The sequence below is a fragment of the Barbus barbus genome (assembly GCF_936440315.1).
Source record: "Barbus barbus genome assembly, chromosome: 4".
Classification (NCBI taxonomy): Eukaryota; Metazoa; Chordata; class Actinopteri; order Cypriniformes; family Cyprinidae; genus Barbus; species Barbus barbus.
The window spans coordinates 18,782,674-18,791,937 of NC_136732.1; the positions used below are offsets into that span (position 1 = coordinate 18,782,674).

Below are 9,264 nucleotides of genomic sequence, written 5' to 3' on the forward strand. Positions count from 1 at the left end.
GTTTGGCGTTAACCCTCCGCGCCACCTGATTTCACTTAAACGAGACAGATTTTAATTCTCAGCCGGGTTTTTCATCCCAACTTAATGGCGAGGAAAAACGAACTCTAATAAGACTACGAAGACTGCTTAATAAACTGCACGTACCTCTCAGTCACAATATCCAGCACATCGAAAGCGTTTAATCGCCGGATATCGAAACAAACGGCCAAAACAAGTCAGAGTGTGACGTCAGACGCACATGCGTCTTGTTGTAGGCGGAGCCGCGGAGGATCACGGGAGTTGCAGTTCTTCTCGGTTGTTAGTTTCCGGATGTCCTCTAGGTGTCACTGTTTTCCTTCTTACAGTTTTACAATCACTTTGATATTTTTTTTACTTTTATTTTTATTTATTTTTATATACAAGATTAACAATGCACATAAAACAAAGTAGTATTAACAACAACAACAACAAAAAAGGGGGGGGGGGATATTAAACATATACATATCAGATGTATGCTATACAGCATATACAGCTAATAGTCCTATACATACATGCATCACAGTGCATTGAATAAAAAAAAATAAAAAACATATATATTTATATACATACATATGTATATGAACCAACTCCCCAACTGAGGAGAGAAAGGGAGAGAAAACAAAAAACATAACAACAAAGCCAAACAGATGAGGTTACCATTTCTATTCTGAAAGCACTTTTTTTCATCTTAAGCGTATACATAAGTTCTTCCATCACCAGGATTTCTTCAATGATCTCAAACCACTATTTATACAATTCAAAGCGCTGTCTTTAAGCCAATTCCTAGTTATAGTCTTTTTACATGCCACAAGAAGAATCGTACATGAATATTGGTCGCTTTTAGGTACTATGCCTGTAATATTTCCCATAAGCAAAAATAAATGGGTTCTGGGTATTATATATCCAAGCACTTCAGACATAACTACTTGCACATCATCCCAGAAAGATTGGATTTTCTCCCAACTCCAAAAGATATGTGCGTGATCTGCTTCTAACCGTCCACACTGGAGACTTGTTTGCTTTTGATCTTAGGTGCTATAAAGAATCGAATAAGGCACTTCCAGGAAAACTCCCTCCATATTAGTGAGCTAGTGGTACTTTGGTGTATTATCCACATATCGTACCAATCCGTTTCTGGTATTTCAGTCTTTAATTCTTTATCCCATTTCAATTTTATATATAGTGTGGAGGAAGGGCTGCAACACATTAACACCTCATATATGGAAGAAATTATTCTTGGTAGTATGATTATAGGCATCCATCATCATTTTAGTAAGGGAATCGATATCATTTGCTCTAATTTTCCTTCTTTTTTTTTTACTGTAGTAATCCCTTAATTGGAAATATCTAAATAAGTCCTGATTTCTAAGTCCAAAATCATCCTTTAAGTCTTGGAAACTTTTAATTTCACCCTTTGTAAGTACACTACACAATGTTGTTATTCCCCTCTCCTTCCATTGTTGAAATATTGGATCTTCCCTTCCTGTCTTAAATTCCTCATCATTTAATATATTCCAATCTCTTTCTCCAATTTGAAGTGTTTGACAATAGAATGCCAGATCTTTAATGAAAATGTCACAATTGGGCCCAGTACTTTGATGTTATTTTTTAAAAACTTTAGATTTGAATCTCTTAACCGATTGTCATGCCAGACTTTTTTCCCAATTGCTTGGATACGGATAAACCTAAAATCAGTTCATTGAAAGTTATTAGCTACAACTTAACAAAGTATTTCCGTTTCAAAATGCATGACTGTCTGTTCATTTCATTACAATGAAATAACTATTAGATGAAGTAGGCTAACTGTAGACTTTTAAATTATTCTTAATTCATTATTTTATGGAAACTGACGGACAATAGGCTGTTCCATGTTTAGATAAGCCTAATGATTTCCAGGATAATATGATCCATTGACATCAGTTACTGTGCACAATTTTGACTACATTATCTATGGATGTAATATTTCATCATCATTATTTCCATACACCGTTTCTATGGTCCCATGTCCCAATTTTCCATGTTTTCTGTTTTGACACGGTTGCATGTAGGCCTTTGTAAACCTGTATCCAAATCCACAAGACAGGGTTGGTGAAAATATAGAAATACAGTTATCAGCCTTTCATTTGTTTTGTTTTTGTTTGTTTTTTAAGGAAAGGCAAGAAACACCACATTTCAAGTTTTACTTACTGTACTGTGCTCTACAGTACTGTATGTATTTATTTATTTTTATATATTTGTCAGAGAGTCACCACAGTCTCCACCAACGACACTCACCAGATCCCAATCCCCTGATTTCTGATCACCGCCACCAGTCAGCACTAATCAGCAGCACTATATCCCTGCAGACCTCCCGTTCACTCACTGTCTGGTCTCAAACTTTCCATGTTGATTAAACTGACCCACTTACCTTTTGTCTACTTACCAGTTGCTCCAGTGTTCCTATCCCTGTTCTCCACCGCTCCAGTTCTCCACCGTCTCCACGCTCCACTGTTACCTCCAGATCCCCTGGAAAAGGAAAAAGGACATTCACACTCAGATAAGCCCCTAGAGACATTCCTATTCCCCGTCTGCTTACCTGGACATTCTGCTCATCTAATTCCCCTCTTCTATTACTCAATAAACTTGTTGTTTGTATTGCACTTACCTCTGTGTCCTGTGTCTATCTGCTGACAATATTTTACTTTGAATATTGGGGGACATGTCTTCCCTGTAATGTTTATGGTGATTTGCAGACAAATCCTTATCACTATCTTTGTCTCTAAATATATAGATAGACAGACAGACAAATAGAAAGATAGATAAATCACCCTTTTCAAGACAATCAAATATGAGTGAAAGCTTAAAAAAAACACGAAGGCGCATCACTAACATTTTTAAAGCATGGAATAAAATTTAAAAATATCTTAACTTAAGGACAATGGAACTGGAAAATGCTAACTTGTTTCATTGCCTATAAAAATATCATCCCTGCAGCATGTTCCTAAAAAAATATATACATATAAATAATAGAAAAAAAGAATAATTGCCAATTTTAAATTGATGGTGACTTTAAAGAGGCACAGTTATGCACTTGGTCTCATATCTTAAACTGACCAAAAATTTAGGATAAACTGTGTCTAATGACTAAGAAAGAAATGACCTATCAGCCTCTCCAACAAAGTAGTCTTTATTCTGAATGGTACAGATCCGTCCTCAGCTTCATTTCATGGAAAAGGTAAATACGCTAGCCCTGGGAGAGATGAACAGTGGGCAATTATGCTCAGACTCCCTTAGGATGCAACAGGCTCTCCTGCAAAAGGTGATGACTAAAATCATGAAGACATTTCAAAGTAGGTCAGTGTAAGTTGAAAACCATGCATCGGATGGTCATGACTGGCGCCATATGGAAGAATGAACTTGAAATCTAATCTTACCAATGTAAACTGCAACCACAGCCATTACTTCTCTAACTCAAAGCAAGGAATGTAGCACATGTGGGCTTCAGCTCATTAGCCATATGCTAAAAGCTGTTGTATCCTCATTAAAAAAACATTTTCTGTTCCAGGATGAATGCTTCATGTGCAAATGACGATACAAACATATCAGGTATTCATAAAAATTCTCACAAATGCTGGTTTCACCCTGTCAGTCGTCAGTCAAGTTCAGACATTACCAGCATCATAGCAAAAGAATCTATTGAAATGTCAGTCATTAAAATCATTCACCTGCAATTATGACTGCCAAGCCAATAAAATGGTAGCCAACAGATGTATTAGCTAACAGATGGGATCTCCTAAATCAGTCTTTCATCAAAATAAGAAATAATATAGATTTTCTTTAGTGCACTAGAGTTGTTCTGTCCATTAGATAGGAATAGCTTTAATCATCATATAATGTTTAAAAGAGTTTGTGAATGTTCACTTGAAATACTAAGTCATAATAAATCAAATTGTTACAGAAAATTGCTGTTGTGCAATGATTCAAAAGTGTTAACAGAGAACCTTTTTAGGTCTGGCTCACTGTAGTGATATATTGGATTGCAAAACCTTATTTGAAATCCCCCCAAAAATAACAGAATATACCATTTTCTGTATCTGTCATGTATTTATTATTTTTAAATTATTAAAACAAATAAAAACTAATAAATGTAAAAAGACCTCTTCATGAAATATTGTAGGATTTATTTTTTTATTATTACATGTACAGATGTCTCTCTTTCATAAATGGGTCATCTTTTCATGAAAATGTTTCATTCAATGCATAAAAAACTTTGACATTTCTGCTGTCAGTTACTCTTTTTCCTTCTGCTCCAAATGTAACCAAAAGTATATTTCTGTGGGAAATATATTGCTTGGTATGACATATAAATTGTTTACAAGAAAGCACAGCCTCCCTGAACAGTAGCCATGACATTTATTACTCCATTGCACAACTGAAGGCGAGTCAAGAAGAAGTACAAAAAGCATTGACCAGGCTAACAGTAGCCAGACAGATGGTTTCAATCCTTCAAAATAAAATAGAACAGCCAGTACAGCATGTGCATGTGAACAATATCTAGACAGAGTAAGTGTTTGGCTTTAGTACCACTGGACCATTTAAAATTAAAAAAGGATTTGGAAGAACAGCTTAGTAAAGTCCAATGAGTGTCCAAGACACTACTGGATGCTTAACAATGTACTGACGTGTTTATGGAAAACTTAAGTGACACTGCATTTGTTTGGTGGTGTTGTGAACGTGCATTAGCTGCTGAAAGTGATTTCACGGCTCACTGCTCAGCACTTAAGCAAAGTTAACTCTGCAGTCAGGCCATGAATACAATACCACATTCACTGCTATGGAAATTCTGGACCATGTCGCCAAGTTTATTTTCACAAACAAGGAGAAGAATAAGCAATATATTTTAAAATAAAATCAAGCTAAAACAAATGCCTTTTTTGCTTTATTTTTGACAGTTTATTAAAACAAAACACTACGTATATACGGATGTGATGCATTGACAATACTCCAGGCATCAGTGCTAGGAAATTGAGACATCTTCACTATGGGAACATTTTACCAGGTTTGGTTGCATACATGATGTCAACCACATCTGCTTTCTGTTATCTGAATAGTATGCAAATGAAAAATCAAAACTGACAATAGCTTTTTGAATAGCTTTTAAGCAATACAAAGTACTTGAGTACAACATATTTAATGTGTAAACTAGACCTTATATATATATATATATATATATATATATATATATATATATATATATATACGTATATATATATATATATATATATATATATATATATATATATGACAAAGCATATTGTTAAATAACTTATATAACAAAGCACATATAAATATAATACCAAAAATATTGAAGGTCATGTGTGATTTAAAAAAAAAACAGAAATTCAAAATCAATCCTAACACATTATTTTCTTAGATATTGCACATCCATCTCTTTATTTATGATTGTGCAATGAAACAACCTGCATGTATTTAATATAGTCCTTAGATTCAGAACCACGTTAGCATTGTAACTTTGAAATTGAGATTTATACACTCTGAAAGCTGGATCAACATGCTTTCCATTGATGTATGTTATGTTAAAAAAGGACAATATTTTTTGCCGAGATACAACTATTTGAAAATCTGGAATCTGAGGGTGCAAAAAAATCTAAATATTGAGAAAATCACCTTTAAAGTTGTCCAAAATAAGTTCTTAGCAATGCATATTACTAATCAAAAATTACGTTTTGAATTACAGTAGGACATTTACAAAAAAATGCTCATGGAAAATGATTTTTACTTAATATCCTAATGATTTTTGGAATAAAAGAAAAATGGATTATGTTGACCCATACAATGTATTGCTGGCTATTGCTACAAATATACCCGTGCTACTTATGACTGCTTTTGTGCTCCAGGGTCACATATTTGGCCAGTGATGTAGAACATCTCTCTAAATGCACAACATGAACAAAAAAGTGCAAAATTTGATCATTCATATTTGTTTATGACAAAAATGATCATATAATCGGTCTAGCAAATCTCTAATGCAGATTTTATGAACCACCCCAACCAACACAAAACATTAAAGTTAGTATTTGTTCTCATTTAGTTCTTTTTTTGGTTTTATTTTTTACAACCATAAAATAATTTTCCAAGAAAGTTGCAGTTTTTTTTTCTTGTGATAACCATTTCTGCTAAGACAGCTTTCCTGGTTAACCAAAATATAAAAATGTATGTTTCGGAATGTTCTGAGAACGATTAGGAACTATCTTTCCTATACAACACTGAGGAAATAAGTTCCACGAAACAGCCTGTTGAAGCAACAATATCAAAGTTTGCTGTAAGCATCCAGAGTCCGTGTTAGTCAAAGTATTACATCCCAGAAGACACAGACCTTTGAGACGACAGTCTGAACCTCTTCTTAAACTCTGTGCTGGATTTTTGCCTGTCCCTCACATATTCCTGATAATTCCTCGTTAATAAAGTGTACAAAAAAGGGTTGATACAACTGTTACTATATGCCAAACAAGTTACAACGAAGTTAATGTAGACCACCGTACTGCTCGAGAGCCCTCCGTGCGCGTAATAATAGATACTGAGCAACTGCCACAACCAGAAAGGTAAGAAACACGCCCAATAAGTCAGAACTATACTGAAGATCATATATAACACCTTCTGTTTAGGACACTTCTTCATTTCTCTGGATGGGAATATAGAAGTTTGCGATAGCCAGTAGGTCCGGGCTAATTTCAGGTAGAGATATAGAATGATTAATCCAGGAGCCAAGATGCAGGTGTTGAACAGGATGGTCAGATACACTCTGTACGCGGTCATCTGCCAGGTCGGATGGCACAAGCGCTTCTCTACTCCATTGTGCACGTCTTTCTTGAGGTCAATCATGATCATGGTCGGCAGAGCCAGTATGAAGGAGAAGAGCCACACGAGGCAGGAGACAGCGCGCCTGTAGCGCCGGGACCGGCCGAAGGTGTCCAGCGGGTTCACCACAGCCAGATAGCGCTCCGTGCTCATGATGGTCAGGATGAAGATGCTGGCGTGCATGGTGACCAAATCCAGGCTGAACAAAACGCGGCATCCGATGTCGCCAAAGTACCAGTCCTTCGCAAAGTACGTCCAAACCACGAAAGGGATGGTGGAGAGGTACAGCAGATCCGCCAGAGCCAAGTTCACAATGTATACATACATCGATCCAGTTACGCGCACGGAGGTGTTCATGATGATCAGGGTGTAAACGTTTCCAATTACTCCTACCAAACACATGATGGTCAAAATTGTGCCGAGTATGGATGTTATTAGTATATCGTATGAAGGCGCGTGCTCTTCAGGTCCTGGTATTGTCGGTGAGATGTTAGTAAAAACAGCCGAGAGATTCACCTGATTTCTCACTACAAGTGGATCATCTGATTCCATTTTTAAAAAGCTTCACTTAATCCCTTGGTGAATTTAGTTCATTTTAACATCTGTTAGCAAAAATATAGCTCTTAACTCACCAATATATACATTGGCCTACTTCTAATGTATTTCCAGATGACGCTATAAACATGTACATGCATTGTAAATCGGTGTAAATAAATAAAAACAAATGTGCGCAAAATGTGCCGCGTTCTCACCATCGGCGCGTAAAACTTCCCAGACTGCAGGTCCAGTTATTGTCGTGGGTGGGATTTATGAGAATCACTCGGATGTAGTACGTACTGCATCACAAGTATAGAACAATAAAGGATTTTAGACTCTGTGCACTGCGCGCGTTTCATCGAATTCTTTCATTCCTTCTGTGTCTGTTGGGAAGTTTCAGCAAGGAATTGGCAAAGGAACCTTGCACGTATGAATTAAAGAAACAAATAAACCTATGACAGCGTTTGTAAAATTAAAACTAAATATTTAAATTTATTAAAATTACTACACTTAATTTATAAAAGTAAAAATTTATCAAAATATTTTATGGAATTTAAAACTATACTTTTACGCTATAGAAAACGCTATAAGGGTCAATTTTTCGAAATTGAGATTTATACAATCTGAAAGCAGAATAAATAAGCTTTCCATTGACGTATGGTTTGATATGATCGGACAATATTTGGCTGAGAGACAACTATTTGAACATCTGGAATCTGAGGTTGCAAATAAGTCAAAATACTGAGAAAATTGCCTTTAAAGTTGTCCAAATGAAGTTCTTAGCAATGCATATTACTATCAAAAATTAAGTTTTAATATATTTACGGTAGGAAATGTACAAAATATCTTCATGGAACAAGATCTTTACTTAATGATTTTTGGCATAAAAGAAAAATTGATCATTTTGACCCATACAATGTATTTTTGGCTATTGCTACAAATATACTCAATACCACGACTGAGGTAGCCTTGAGCAAGGCACCGAACCCCCAACTGCTCCCCGGGCACCGCAGCATAAATAGTAGTATGGGTTCAGAGTATGGGTTACCATACTTGGCCACATGTCACTTCACTAAATACCCCAGCGATTTAAGACTGGTTTTGTGGTCCAGGGTCCCATTTGTTTCCATCTACTTATATACAGCTTACAATACAATAATTTCTGTTGTTCGTACTCAGAGTTTTTCATTTTCAGTAATTTATTTTCAAATAAACTTTGAGTACCACTTTGATTTTATGACAGCAGTGAAACTTAAGTTTTCAATCATAATTGTCATATTTGTCTGAAATATGTGAGTGCAAGAGACCATCATAAGGATTCTAAAAGTAAAGCATTAAATATCGAGGTTGAATGTACATTATTAATTTCAGTAACATTGCACAGACTGCCTTTATGAGTTTTTGCAATATAATATAATATAATACAATAAAATATAATATAATATAATTTAATATAAGCAAAAGTTTGCCTTGTTACTCTCAATTTCAATCATTTGACAAGCAATTTTAATTAAATATCATACAAAATAATATAAAGTATGAGATAAAAACATTTCCAAGGGTACAAACCAAGTACATAAATAAATAATTTTTGTAGTCAAGTTATGCAGAAAGAGAGGGAGTTCAGATTTGATAACAAGAGCCAGGAGAATTTCTTCTGTCTATTGTGGCAGCTTTTGATCTGTTTGTGCAAAAAGGAATCTGAGACTGCACAACCACTCTGTGATGCCCTCAGCCAAAACACTGGGGCAAATTTACTGCAACCTTTTCACTGAGAGTAAAGAGCAACCGTAACAGATCATGAAGCCCTGGTCTTTGACATTATCCAGACCTGTAGCAGCGGCTCATAGT

The 9,264-nt window shown here is 35.5% G+C and overlaps 1 protein-coding gene and 1 pseudogene across 2 annotated transcripts in view; both read right to left on the minus strand.

Annotated features, from left to right (window-relative positions):
- LOC306868714 (E3 ubiquitin-protein ligase RNF216-like) overlaps positions 1–252 on the minus strand; it is a 34,282-nt gene extending 34,030 nt beyond the window's left edge. The window contains exon 1 of the mRNA XM_079415012.1: positions 145–252. The gene's annotated coding sequence lies outside the window, so the exon portion shown is untranslated. The remainder of the gene's footprint in view (positions 1–144) is intronic.
- A 5,960-nt stretch (positions 253–6,212) lies between these two features.
- On the minus strand, positions 6,213–7,428 carry LOC306868195 (urotensin-2 receptor-like; annotated as a pseudogene). The gene has a single exon. The product of its transcript is annotated as a urotensin-2 receptor-like (transcript).
- Positions 7,429–9,264: the final 1,836 nt, after the last annotated feature.